The sequence below is a fragment of the Mustela erminea genome, chromosome 7 (genome assembly GCF_009829155.1).
Source record: "Mustela erminea isolate mMusErm1 chromosome 7, mMusErm1.Pri, whole genome shotgun sequence".
NCBI classification, from domain to species: Eukaryota; Metazoa; Chordata; class Mammalia; order Carnivora; family Mustelidae; genus Mustela; species Mustela erminea.
This window is the reverse complement of record NC_045620.1, coordinates 56,843,413-56,857,194: the sequence shown is the minus strand read 5'-3', so window position 1 is coordinate 56,857,194 and position 13,782 is coordinate 56,843,413.

Genomic DNA, 13,782 nt, shown 5'->3' with positions numbered 1-13,782 from the left:
ATCATCCCTGTGGTTAATACTGTTACGGCAGGTGCTGGACCCTTGGCTGCCACTTTGAAAACTAATAGTATTTGCTTAGAAATTCTTGGAATCCAGGGGAGCCTTGTCTCTCTCCACACAGACATCAGGAGGGAAAATATTATTGAGCAGAAAAGATACTGTATGTTCAATCATTCCATCATTCGCCCTCGAAAGTGAGCTCAAGACCCTACCAAAAAAAAAAAAAAACCTTGCAAAATGAGAAAACATAAGATAAATAAATGAGCTTTTTGCTTTTAGCTGGGATGGTCATATGACTTCTCCAAACGTGGACATTTCTAACAGTGAACGGGGATGCCCTTAATAAAAATACTGCAACTACAGGTGTAAAATCATCTTCCTTTTCCTTTTCCTTTTCAGAGGCACCAGGAAACCTAGATTTTAATGAGCTGTATTACTTGTCCTAAAAGCATTTCTGTGACCAAAAAGAGGTGGGGTTTGGCTAAAGAAAAGTAGATAGGGTGATATTTCAGCCAGATATGCAATCGAGCTGAAGTAATAGTTGATGATTAATTATGTGTGGTATGTTAAACCAGTAGTAACCTGAACAAGCACCAGGGACACTTTCACACATAAAATGATCAACAGTGTCAGCAAAAGAGTATCATTTTGCTCCTAGTGCTTTGCAGGAAGAATCTGTTTTCTTAGGGAATAATAATTGCTACATTTTTGTGTTGTTGTTATTTGAAAACAATGGGTTTTAACTGCATCAGTTAGCTATTGCTGCATAACAACTTTCCTGAAACACAAACATTATCTCATAGTTTCAAAGTGTCAGAAGGCCAGGATTGATTCAGTTGGGGCGGGGGGAATGGGTGGGTTCTGGCTCAGCCTCTCCCATGACAAGCAGTTGCTACATTAGCTGGGGCTACCATCACCTGAAGGCTCGACTGGGGCTGACGGACCAACTTCCATGCCCTCCTGAGGCTGGTAATGCTGGACTTTATTTCTTCCTTGTCTGGTCTTCAACACCCAGCCTTCTTTATTGGACTTCTCATGATATGGCAGCTGATTTCCCGCAGACCCATGATCCAAGAAAAATAAAGCAACCACAGTGGATACCACAATGTCTTTTAGGAACTAATTTTGGAATGGACTGCCGTCACTTCTGCTATGTTCTGTTGTTCACAAAGACCAACCCTGATACCAATCCTCCATGAGTATGTGAGTACTGCGAGGTGGGGCTCATGGGGGGCAACCTTGGAAGCCTGGTTAGCTTACCCATTTTTCACTTTACTGGTTTTTTAATCACCATCTATAGCACAATTATTTCAAAAATATAAATGAAATTTTAGTTCTAAAATACTACAGATATATATTGGTATATAGGCAATATTTTACCTTAAATTCATATGACCATAGGACAAATGTGCTACCTCCTCTTTATTTTTTCTAATTCTGCCAACAAGAATTCTATATTTGTTTGCTTTAGGCACTAAGGCCTATATCCCCCAATGAGGACAGGTACTTTGTGTCTCATGACCTGCTATATACCCAGTGGGGACAGCAGTGGATAACGTAAAGTGGAAGACGTAGAAACTTCCTTGAATAAATGAATGATGAATGCTGTACCTTGGCTTGGTGATTGGCAGCAGACCAAGGCTTGGGGACCATGACATTGGGTCTCAGTCCCAAAGTTATTCTCTCTGCCCGAAAGGACAGAACATACTACGTGCCAAGTCATGGACTCACAGAGAGACAAGCTGTAGCATGGGAAGAAAGATAAGCCACCTACAAGATCTCAAGAGGCAGGAATCCATATATGATTTCAAAAGATCAACCTCCTGAGGAATAATGTACTTCAGGGTTGGTCTTTAAATGAAACTTAGATCTATTTTATGTGCAGACACTGCAATTAGCCTCAAAGGGAAGAGTTCCTCATCATCAGCTGAATCCTCATGTCCTTTTAAGAGATGGTGCAACTAACACTGGGAGGGTATTGAACCTTTACTCAGGGTCACAGAATCAGGTTCCAGTCAAGGTCAATAGTTTCTCTGGGACCACCTCCACTGCATTCCCACTCCAAGATAGAAAGGCTCAGCCCAGGGCGCTCCTTGAGCTCCACAAAATAACCACTTGCCATCAGCCTTGAGCCTGAATGGAATGCTTTGGAACCTTCTACCACCAGGATGAACCTGGAGACGGTGTGCCACCCAGTTCCCAGGGGCCAGAACGTAAGTGAGTTCAGCAGTGACTTTGAAGTTTGTTGCTGAAAAATCCCTCCCCCCAAAGGAATTTTGGTAAGTATGAGTTATAATGCAATCTAAAAACATGCTTAACATGGAGAAAAACCCTTCGGGTTTTCTTAATTCAGACACACCTTGTTTTAGGCAACAGGTGTGTTTCTTTAAATTTAAAAAAAAAAAAAGGAATTAATTTTAAAACACACACACACCAGCAATTTAAATTCACTAGAGAGTTAGCTATTTAGAAGAACCCTGTTGTAAATCCTTTCACAAACTGAAGAACATTTAAGTAATTACCCTCTAATTTATGTGCTCTGTAAGGTCAACTATTTAAATGTCTGGCTTTCTTAATTCGAGGCACACCCGCGTTTATAGAACCTCTTTAGAAATCATTATGGCTGAAAACGTATTTTTCTTTCCGTTAACAGCAACAAAAAAACCCAATATTTTGGTGAAATAGGTAGAAGATATTTATTACCCTGGCAACCGTTGTAACATTCACTCATCGCAAAAAGGATTTCAGTTGAATTGATCTAGGCTTAATATGATCTAGAATCAAACTGCCTTGTATTTAAGAACATATTGTGAACACATACATCTTAAATCCCTGTCATTTGTCTTTAATCTTTAAATTCCTGTAATTTGTTTCCAACTTAGTCATAACATATTTGGTGTTTAACCATGATGTCTTCTCATTTCTCTGTAAACTTCACCAAAAAAGCTATCAACTGGTATACGTTCAGAATAGGAATATTGGGAAATATTTGAAATACTTAAAAATGTTTGGAGTATTTGTAAATATCCTCAAGAACTTTTCTTCAACCAATCAACTGCCTTTTATAGGTCATGAAACCAAGAGAAGACTCAATGAAAATTTTGCTCCTTATTTGTGACCATATAGCCTTCTAAATTTGGTCTTTAATTGATGGAAGCAAGCATGTATACCAGAATTTACACACCCAAAAGGAGTAAAACACTGTCCATCACTGGAGGTGGGAAGAGCTGTTCAGCCTTCGAAGTGAAGAACTTGAAAATACAAAAACAGGCAACAGGGGCGGACCGCTGAGTCCCGCAAGCTAGACCAGACGTACCCAGGAAATTTCAAATCTCCCTTGCGACCTGGCAGAGAAGCAGAGCCAACTGCCCCTCCCTAACCCCAGCCCCCATCCACGCCCGGTCCCCGCCCCCTCCCCCGCCCCCCACCCCTCAGCCAGCGGGTCATTACACACCTTCCAGGGACACCATTCAGGACGAGTCTGGTGTGAATGGCGCCACCTAGAGCACAGTTTAGGAACAGCTTCTCCCATAGTGGGACCCATGTGTCTCCCCCGCCCCAACCCCTGCAGGTATTCCATGCACCCCCACCTCTTTTGTTCTCTCTATTCAGATTCAATTCCCCAAGGAGGATTGTTCTGACCCTTCCCAAGGTACCCTGGCCATACTCAATTACAATAAAACGGTCTCAATTCCCAAACCAGGGAAGCTGTTAACACTCCTGGACGACTGGCAATGACTCTGGGCACACCAACGTGGGACTAACTAGAGGATGTCATCTTTCAGGGTGAACCCAGAAGGCAGCGGTGGGACTGGGGGGCACGGCGGATCTGTCGCAGTGCCGATAAGCCGTTCAGAGGCACCTACTTTAAAAATCTGAATTGCCCGGGTGCCAGGTTCAGACCAAGAACTGCCAAAAACCTGCTGACGTCAGGAAACATTAAGGACCCTTCTGTAGTATAGGACAGCTTCCCAGGAGAGAGAGAGAGACAAGCACACTCGGCATGTACATCACTGCTTGCTTGCTCCTTTTTCCCCCAGGTGATAATATTACTGATGACGCTATCATCACCATCATCATCCAGCCATCATCACCGTCACCATCATTGTCACCATCAGAGCCAATATTTCTTTAGATAGAGCTCACCATACACCAGTGATGTTCTGGGTCCTTTCCATCCCTCTGCTGGGACTTTACACCTCCCCTGTGAGTGCTGCAACCTCAAAGGCTCCCACCACCACCCCCACTCCCGCCCAACACTGTTGCAGTGACCACTCCCACATGGGTTACAAGCTCAAGGGCAATGTGATGGGGTTCCTGTTTCCTGCACCTCTTCCCTTCTGTCCCGGGTTACCCTGATGCCACAGATGGGCTCACAGAACCCCGCTCTGCACTCACACACATTCCACCAAGAAGTGCAAGACTGCTGGCCACTCTGGGATCAAAGGCGGTCAGACCATCCAAGCTGGGACACCTGGAAACTGTGCAGTTCTTGTAAGCAGTTGCTCAGAACAATGGAGTGGAGCCGGATCACTGGCCATCTGATAGCTAGAAAGATGTCATTACTGGGGATGAGTGGGGTGAGTTGATTATGGTCCCTGGGGCTATTGCCTGAGCCTGGCTGGGAGGAGGGAGGAGGGTGAAGGAGAGGTTAGCAATACCCTGTCACCTACATGGCACAGGGCACAGGACACTGGTGCCTCTAAATACCACAGAGGGAGTTTTGTGTGTTGCTTTGGAAATACATGTCATCATGCATTTGGCAAAAGCCATAGAATGTACATAGAACGTACAACCCAAAGGGTGAAGCCTAATTGAAACCATAGACTGTAGTAAAATAATTTTATTGGCATTATTGATAGTATAGGTCTTGTGAGTCAATCAACACCGGCTCCACCAAGTGTAACCAACCTGTCACACTAGTGTAAATATGGCTAATGGGGGTAGGAAGGGTGGTGGGGGGAGAGAGGTTAGAGGGGCTCCAGGGGAACTCTTTCGAGCTGCCGCTCCATTTATCCATAAACCTAACACGACCCTAAAATAAGTAAGTCTGTTCATTTTTTTAAAGTGGCTATGAGGAAGTCCCAAATCCAAGAGTGAAACAAAAGGCTCAGTTGTCAGTGCTTTCCACAAGATAGACTTGAAAGCAAGAGACTTTTTATGGCAGCAGGTGAGGAGGAGAAGCTACAAGTAGACAACTGAGAACCACACTCATGGTCAAATGAAGGGTGGCGGGAACCCAGAGGAGTCCGAGTGAACAGCTAGGACAGTGGGTCCTGGGTCCAAGTCCGGGAAGGAGGCCTGTGTTTGACCTTGAGCCTGGGAGCCCTGACCAGCAGGTTTCTACCACAGGAGAACAGCCTTCCTCTTCCCCCTAGATCTGCAATGATCTCTTCTAGGGTGTCTTCCTCAAACCATGACAATCTGGCCCAAGTCCATCTAACCCTGGGAGCACACTGTCCTCCCCCTCGCTGTCGGGGGTTCTGCTCTCATATTAACACCTCACACAGATCCCTCTGTTCACGCTGAGCCTCTAGGAGCACCCAAGCTTGGACAGCCCATCATTTTCCCCCCTTTACAGATGAAGGCACTGTGGCACAGAGAAGCCCAGCAGTCGGACGAAAGTCACCCAGTGAGTAAGTAGAGCTGAGCAGGCAAGCCGACTCCAGATCTATCCCCTTCACCGCTATGATCCGTTAGGCACAGGAAGGAGGACAATTTGCAGGAACAGAAACTTCATTTCCGGAAACCCTCACCCATGGACTCTGAAGTCCCAAATCAATTTTCTGAATAATCCCAGTCTATAGTTTTCCATTTGTCTAAAAATCTTCAGGTAATTAAAAAAATACATTTTTTGGTTAAAGTATCCAAACATTGCCTCAAAGCTTCTCTTTTTTTTTTTCTCTCTCTCTCTCAAGAAGCTGTCTTTTTCATCTCTGATACCTATCCCCTTCCGTTTGATGATGATAAAGCAGTGACAGTGCTTTATGACAATGCTTCTGACAATGACAGAAGGGCCAAAAGTTGCACACAGTTGGGCAACACACCATTTGAAGAGGGGGAACAAATATTTGGAATAAGGGGGCCTTCCTGAGGACCGCCAGGCTCCTGCTATGGCTACGGTTGGTCTAAACCAAGTTTTGGGACCCACAAATAAATAAGCTATTTTTTTTTTCACATTGAATTCCTTTTGAAAGTTTCTTATAAGGAAAATTCTTACAGAACAACAACAGCAGCAAAGCATCATTCTCATCTCAGAGAATAAAGAAATACAGCAGCAAATATCTGTGCTGATTGGTTACTTTGTCCTTGACTCCATGAGACAATGTGTCCTCCTTCTAGTATGTTCCTGGTTTACTTTTGCTCTCTATACATTCTCTGGCTGTCCCCCAAATAATCTAGCCCAAGTACCATTCTCTCTTTGCTCGGTATGAGGTATCCTGTCATCCATGAGCCCCAGACCTGGTCCCTGGTCCCTGGTCCCTGATGCCTTACACACACACACACACACACACACAAACACACACACATACATTCATTTCCACCAAACTCAATTGCTTGCTGCTCTCCAGACACACCACCCGGCTTCACGTCTTCATGGCTTTGTACCTCCAGTACTCTAATTCATCAACCTATACTTCAAGGTCAAGTTCCTATATGACCTCCAATTCAAAGCCTTGGCTTCCAGTGTTTTCTCCATAGCAATGCTTGGCATAGCTTATCTTACATTGCTCATCGTCTTGAGTTTTAACTTGTGGGGTCTGGGCATGGTGGGTAGGACTGTGTCCACTTCCTGCCACTATTTAGCTGAAGAGAAGGGCACAACTATGAACATATAAACAGACATATGATTCTGTAGTGGTTTACATGTGGTAACAGGCTGGGAAATGGCCTCAAAGATGTTCATGTCCTAATCCCTGGAATCTATGGATATGCTCCTGCACAGGGCAAAAGGGACATGGCAGTTGTGGCTAAATTAAGGATCTTGAGATGGGGGATCAACCTTGCTCATCCGAGTGGGTTCAATGTAACCACAAGGGTCCTTATAAGAGAGCATGGCCAGAGGGTCAGAGACAGAAAGGGAGGCAAGAGGACAGAAGGAGAGATGAGAGCAATGCAGCCATGAGGCAAGGATGTGAGAGCCTTTAGAGGTGGAGAAGACAAGGAGTATATTTGCCCCAGAACCTTCACAAGGAAGGAACTCTTTTGGCTCCTTGCTTTTAGCCCTCTGAGACCCATTTTGGACATCTTTCTGTCCAAACCGTAAGGTAACAAATGTGTGTTGTAAACCACTAAGGGCGTGGTTGTTACAGGCGCCATAGAAAACTGAGACACAGGTCTCCCACACAGCAGAGCTTCTCAAAAGCGAAGATAAGTTATGGCCATTTTCTTTTATCCCCGATACTATCTCAGTACCTGGCAGAGAGTGAGAACTCCAGAAAGGTTTGCTGGAAACCACAACGCATTATCAACTCAAAGCTGTTAAGATGCTGTTACCAAAGAAATAAAAGCTAGGAGCTGGGAGGATGTGGAGAAAAGGGAACCCTGGGGTACCTCTGGCAGGAATGTAAACTGGTACAGTACGGAGTTTCCTCAAAAAACTAAAAATAAAACTGTCATATGCTCTAGGAATTCTTCTTTTGGGGTATATGCCCAAAGGAAATGAAATAAGTACTTCAAAGAGATAGCAGCACCCCCATTCCCAAAATGGAAGCCACCCAAGTGTACGTATGTTGAATAAGATGGGTGAATAAAGATGGTGGATATACATACACATATATATATAATTCCATTAGGAGATCCTGCCATTTGCAACAACATGGATGAACCCAGAAGCCATGATGCTAATTGAAATAAGCCAGACACAGAAAGGAAAAAAATGCATGATCTCATTATAGGTGGAATCTAAAAAAGCCAAGTATATAGAGGCAGAGATTAAAACAATGGTTACCAGGGGCAGGAAGGTGGGGGAAATGGGGAGATATTGGCCCCAAAGTGCAAAGTCACAGTTGTGTAAGATATGCAGGTCTAGAGATCTAATGGGCTGGGTGATGACCAATAACACACTGAATACTGGAAATTTGCGAAGAGTGGATTTCATATGGTCTTATCACACACAAACACATAAAACGATCACTATTTAGGAAGTGATATGTTGGCGGGGTTGTCTCCATTGGCTAAGCCTCCAACTCTTGGTTTCAACTCTGGTCGTGATCTCAGCACAGCGTCAGGAGATCAAGCCCCAAATAGGGCTTCATACCCACCAGGGAGTCCGCTTGAGATGCTCCCTCTGCCTCTGTCTCTGCCCCTCCTGCTCACTTTCTCTCTCTCTCTCTCTCTCTCTCTCTCTCTCTCTTTCCTTCTCTCTCTAAAATAAATCTTTGGGGGGAAAAGTTTATCCTTTAAAAAAAAAAAAAGATAATATGTTAATCGGCTTGACTCCATAATCATTTCATTATATAATGTATAGCAAATAATCAAGTCATACACCTTAAATATACACAATCTTTATTTTAAGAAATACACATATATATTTAAAAAGAAATGTCTGCTGAATTAAACTCAAGTGAACATAATGGTACAAGTTACTTTTATTGGTTTCACTACATACTTCACTATTAAATACAGACATAGCCTTACTGGGGATAAAGATAGGTCTTTAATATATAGAAAATCAGCAATGGAAAAAAAGAAAATCAGCAATGACCAAGTGGTAGGTTAACAATATTTGCTTCTCTTTTTATTTTTACCCTAGGTTTTATTTATTTGTTTGTTTGTTTATTTTTTTATTTGAGGGAGATAGAAAGAGAGTCCTTAAGCAGAGGAAGGAAGAGAGGGACAGGGACAAGCAGACTCTGTTCTGAATGTAGAGCCCAATGTGGGGCTCCATCCCAAGACGCTGAGTTGATGACCCGAGCTGAAATCAAGAGTCCTATGCACGACAGACTGAGCCACCCAGGCACCCCAGCTTCTTTTTCATTTCAGTGTTTGTTTTTAAATTCTCTGACCTTTATGTCTGTGTATTTCTGGGCTTTTAGATTTAGGTATTTTGTTTCACTAGTAACTAGAAAAACTGAAATGTTGCCCACAAAGCACAAATACTTCCCATCTTCAACTTAGGTGAAAAGTATGTGAAATGTGCTGACTGTTGATTTTCTAAAAACTGCTTCAGTTTGGGCCATGACTAAGCATGGAAATTTCAGTTAAGAGGCACAATGTTTTGAAAATTACCAATAAGTGAAAAACAGGATTATTACTTTAAATTCTTAAATATTAACCAAGCTCGAGCTCTAAAAAATTACCCTGGTGCCAAAAAGAGCAAGTAATCACTGAAAATCCAACTTTAACTAAGCCATATGAGGACAGTAAATAAATAAATAAATAGACCAAGACAACAATCAATACTATGATTGGCCAGAATTAGAAGAATTAGAATGATTCGGGCGCCTGGGTGGCTCAGTCGTTAAGTGTCTGCCTTCAGCTCAGGTCATGACCCCAGTGTCTTGGGATTGAGCCCCAAATTGGGCTCCCTGTTCAGCGGGAAGCCTGCTTCTCCCTCTCCCTCTGCCCTTGCTTGTGTTCCCTCTCTCACCGTATCTCTGTCAAATAAATAAAAAATATTTTTAAAAGAAAAGAATTAGAATGGTGATTGGAATTAAGATTCATATTCCCCAAAGTACCAAAGAATTTGACCATTTCCACAGAGCAACCACATTCCAATAAAACAAAGTCAGGAAACTCCATCACACAGTAATGCTGTCACTATGGAACAATTTAGATCACAAATCACTCAGACTGTAACGAGCAGTAACATCCCTAAGCTCTTTATCATTGTCTTTGTGTATTTTTTATCCATTCTCCACCCTCACTCCTCCTTCCTCATTGTGCACTTACTACTTTCCCTCATTCTCTCACACTCTTTCTTATTAATAATTGCCAGAGGGTGTCCTGGCAGGAGCAAGGGAATCCGGTTAGATTGAGAATAACCTTTGCAGGGCTCCATGACCCAGGTTGGTCATGTGTCTACGCGAGTCCTAACTCACCGTCATTCTGAGACTGACCTGTCCCTTGAAAGCACCATGCATCCTGGTGCTCAGAGCTACACGTCTGTCTGTCATTCATCTACTTTTTCCCAGGTACTGGACTCTACTCTTGGAGTACAGTGGGGAGAAAAACGTGTCATCATTCAGAGTGTGGTGACATATGCAAATTACTACAGAGGTTCCAAACAGGTTTATGAAGCTTCTTGCAGGGTCACAAAAAGATTCCTGACAGGTGACATCTAAGTCCAGACATGGAGGATGAGGAGGAATTAGCAAGGCTAGGATGGTTTGAGAGCAGAAGAAGAGGGGGATGGGAGACAGGAGGGAGGCAGGCAGCAAAAATAAAAGAAAAGCAGGGCGCCTAGGTGACTCGGTTGGTTGGTGTCCAACTCTTGATTTCTGGGCAAGTCATGATCTAGAGGTCCTGAGACTGAGCCTTGCATCAGACTCCATGCTCAGTGCAGAGTCTGCATGAAATGTCTCTCTCTTCCTCTCCCTCTGTCCCTCTGTCCCTCTCCTTCTCTCCCTCCCCCTACTAGCACAAAAAACAAATGGGACTGGAGATATTGGTGGGGACAAATCATGAACATCTAAGGTATGTGGGATGCCTGGGTGACTCAGCCAGTTAAGCATCTGCCTTCAACTCAGGTCAAGATCCCAGGGTTCTGGGATCGAGTCCTGCATCGGGCTCCCTACTCAGTGGGGAGTCTGCTGCTCCCTCTACCACTCCCCCGGCTCATGATCTCTATTTCTCTCTCTTTCGCTCTCGCTCTCTCTCTCTCTCTCGTGCTCTCTCTCTCAAATAAAAAATAAAGGAAAGAAAAAATGTCTAAGGTGTGTAGGTGTGTGGAGAGGTTCAGATCTTACCAATCATTAAAGGATGATATGGAGAGCCATAGCATGGTTAGATGTGCTTTAAATGTTTTGCAAGATAGTAAGTGAAATATATAAGAGCAAGACTGAAGACAGAGTGTGTGATCAGGCTATAGCAAGAAACCAGATTAATTCAAATGTTCATTCAACAAATACCAAATATGAATTAAACCTCTACCGTCTGCTAGGTAACCAGACAATGTGAACAAAAATGGGTGCAGTCCATGCTCTTTTGGAACTCATGTTTACAGACAGAGTTAAGCAATCATACAGTCACACAAGTATATGATTGCAAAACAAGATAAACTCTATTGCATGGATCCTCTAGCAGGAGGAAATCAGAAGTCTGAAAGATAAGCCAGATAGGAAATGATGGGGACCTGAAATACAGGAATACTGGGAACATGGACATTTGACTGATCGGTGATGGATTAGCAGATTGACTGATTGCGGGGTGGAGTTGAGGGAAGGGGCGTCTTGGGCAACTAGATAAACAGTGGAGACAGAGACTTAGAGGAAAGACGTGATGAAATGATAAAGTGATATTTATCACTTTATATAGTGATATTTTGAATTTAAGGGTCATGAGACAGACAGGCATGTTAATAAGTAAGTGAATCTGAAGATGAATCCGACATTTGGTAGAAAGCTCTGCACTGGAGGGCACGGGTATGGAGTATAAATGAAACCGAAACCACAGGAATGGATGAGATTTCCCAGGACAGGAGTCGAGTGAAAAACTTGTGACGGTCTGTAAGGTGCTGTGAGGAAACCCTCATTTACAAGACTAAGAGCCCCAGAAGGGGCAGCCTGAGATACAGGAGGAAAACAGGAGATGTAGCCTTCAAAAGAGTCCATGGTAATTTTTTTTTTTTAATTGAAGTAGAGCAGACATAGAGTACCATAGTAGCTTCATGTGTACAACATAGCGATTCGACAACTCTATATGTGATTCAGGGGTCACCATGAAAAGTATAGACACCATCTGTCACCATACAATGTTATTACAATATTATTTACTATATTCCTTATGCTGTACTTTCCATCTCTGTGATTTATTTATTATTATTTTATAACTGGAAGTTCATACCTCTTCATCAGAAGGGCTATATCGAGTTGTCTTACCCTAAATGATAACCATAATCCACCAAACCACACCTCTCTCTCGTGCCTGTTCTTCCTTGCAGCTTAGTGACAGACCCATTTTGAACACAGTTGGTAGGCCATGGCGCCAAAGAAACCAATTGCTCCATGAATGATAGATCTACAACATTTGCCTCAGTCTTCCAAATGAATAAATCAGTCATGGATTGTACAGTGCATCTTTGTAGATTTGTAAATCCATAAGTATTTGTTTCTGGACTCAAACTTTTCAGCACTTAATTGTTATTTGCTGTTCTAAATATTTAATATATTTTACATAAGCGATTGGTAAAGAGGGGCAGTTTGGATTCTATGAATAACTACCTCAACCATTTACTTTATTTTCTGTATACAAACACAACCATTTGGGTCCATGAAAACAACCAGCTACAGAGGTAAAAGCCTCTACATATGACCAAAAAATTGGGCCCTGGTGTCCATTCATTCTGCTCAACTTTCTAATTGTCCCTGATCACCGTAGTAAATCAGTCGTGAACTTTTCCATCTTGATCATTGCACTGCCAAAACCAGTTATGGAACTCACTATGATCTGAGGATGCTCATTTCAACTATAACCAAATCTTCTCAATCAACTGATTTTCTAAAACCACACCTGACATCATCCCAGGGCAAATGTGTGATTCTCGAATTGTCAGAAGAGTGAGAGACAGCAATCCAAAGCCACTCCGAATGCAGCTTTAAGACAAACGTGAGCCGAGTCATGATGATTTGTCTTCAAAATCAAACTACATGGAAGATTGAATAGAAATTGCATCACATACCACCTCACACCAGGCAGAATGACTGAAATTAGCAAGTCATGAAACAATAGATGTTGGGGAAAATATGGAGAAAGGGGAACCCTCCTACACTCTTGGTGGGAAGGTAAACTGGGCCAGCCCTCTGGAAAACAGCATGGCGGTTCCTTAAAAAGTTGAAAATAGAGCTACCCTATCACCTACAATTGCAAGTATTTATCCAAAGGATACAAAATATAGTGATTTGAACGCTATATATGCTTATAAAGGCAATGTCCACAATACCCGAACTATTGAAAGTGCCCAGAGTTCCATTGACAGGTAACTAGATAAAGAAGAGGTAGTGTATGTATATATATATATATATATATATATATATATATATATATATATATATATACAAAGCAATATTACTCATCCATCAAAAGAAAAAAAGAAAGAAAGGAAGGAATCTTACCATTTACAATGACTGGGTAGAACTACAGGGTATCATGCTAAGTGAAATAAGTCAGATGGAGAAAGACAATGATCATGTGATTTCACTTATATGTGGAATTTAAGAAACAAAACAGATGAACATAAGGGAAGGGAGGGAAAATTAAAACAAGATGAAATCAGAGAGGGAGACAAACCAGAGACTTGTAACACTAAGAAACAACTGAGGGTTGCTGGAGGGGAGATGGGAGGGTGCGGACAGGGTAACCGGGTGATGGGCAGTAAGGAGGGCACACAGCATGATGAGCCCTGGTGTTATCTGCAACTGATGAATCACTAAACCCTACCTCTGAAACTAATAATACACTAAATGTTAATTAATTGATGTTAGAGAAAAGAAAAGAAATTACATCACAGCCCTCAGGGTCTTTACATCAGAGCTTACACAGTTGTTTCCTACCACTTATCATGTTTTGCATAAAGCTCTCCACTGTACCATCTGATTAAACCATATAATGCAATAAATAAAT